Raw genomic sequence first — 1,318 nt, 5'->3', positions numbered from 1 at the left:
ACAATGAAACAATGAAGGGTGTCTATGGAGGAAAAAAGGAATGGTTGAAATATTTAGTGCTGTTGTAGATTCATGGGGCCTATTTAGTTCCAGGAGAAACTTGGGTTTCCATTGTTAACATCAAGTTACTTATTCAGAGTAAAGTAAGTGAGATCACAAACACAGAAGAGTAACACAAGCAAAAGCAATTCACCAGTGGGAGTGTGAGTTCTGTCAGCAGTCCAGTGGGGATTTGATTTTATGAGGAACTAAATTTGTAGCTAAGCTCTGAAACAGTTGTCTAACCAGTTGTGTTGTTTCTTTTGGCAGCCAGTGGTGGAATAAAGAAGTCTGGCAAAAAGTAGTTTGATCCAGCTGCAGGGTAAGAAGTGATTGAGTTACTCTATGGATCTGCAGACTTCAGAGAGTCATGAAAACTCACTGTCATTTGGGAAGCATTGTACATTTTGTTTAGTCTGAATAAATTTTTTTGTTAAGATGTATTATTTTATCTCTAGCTGTGTTTTAAAAACGGCATTACTGTTTTATACTGGAAATGGACCTTTTACTGAAGACCACTTGTGACCCTGTGGAGCCTGAGTGCATCTGCTGGTTTGGTATTAATTTGTAAGAATAAATTTCAATTTCTGCTCTTCATTGTGACAATGAGGGCCAGGGCCTGAGTATTAAAATCTGCAGTTTTAATCTGGAGGCTCAGGTTTAACTGCAGTCATCCAAGATGTTGCTGTATCAGCCTGTGCTTTGGTACGAGCTGGAAGATTGTGAGGACAAAAAATGAAACTGTTTAATTATTACACCCATGGCAGACTGGCGCCTTGGAGTCTGATGCTGCTACTCTAGATCTCTTACCTGAGCACTAAGATACTTCACAACCTATGTGAATAAATTTAGGCCATTTACACTGGTCCAAGTGAAAAGAGCTCCTATAGCAATACAGGACAAGCACTGAATGGGGTTTTCACCTCTGGATAAAGGCTAGAAGCCTCTTTGAGTGATACAAGCAGAAGTCTCTTTCTCTGAATTCTGGTCACTGGTGCAATCTGAGCTGGAAGGCTGGGTAACCTACAACAGTTACAGTCTTACAACACTTCTGTCAGCAAAAGCCCATGTTACCATAAATAAATATAAGTTTCAGTCACCTTGTACTGTCAAAGTGCACTTTCTAGTCAAAGGACCTAATCATTGTGTTGGTAGCTGAACAGGTTCAGGCACCTCTTTATCACAGGACCAGGCCTCCTGGACAGCAAAGGGCTTGGGAGAACTATTTTTATTAAAAACAGTTAATGAAGACACTGTAATGAAGATACTGATACTGTAT

At 39.9% G+C, this 1,318-nt stretch overlaps 1 long non-coding RNA gene across 1 annotated transcript in view; it reads left to right on the top strand.

Moving 5' to 3' along the window:
* LOC104390191 overlaps positions 1-634 on the top strand; it is a 2,104-nt gene extending 1,470 nt beyond the window's left edge. Inside the window, exon 2 of the long non-coding RNA XR_719865.1 lies at positions 310-634. This is a non-coding gene — a long non-coding RNA (uncharacterized LOC104390191). The remainder of the gene's footprint in view (positions 1-309) is intronic.
* The last annotated feature ends 684 nt before the right edge of the window (positions 635-1,318 follow it).

This window comes from Chaetura pelagica, unplaced genomic scaffold (genome assembly GCF_000747805.2).
Source record: "Chaetura pelagica isolate M959 unplaced genomic scaffold, ChaPel_1.0 scaffold316, whole genome shotgun sequence".
NCBI classification, from domain to species: Eukaryota; Metazoa; Chordata; class Aves; order Apodiformes; family Apodidae; genus Chaetura; species Chaetura pelagica.
Note: the sequence above shows the minus strand (reverse complement) of the source record. Positions and strands in the feature narration are given on the sequence as shown.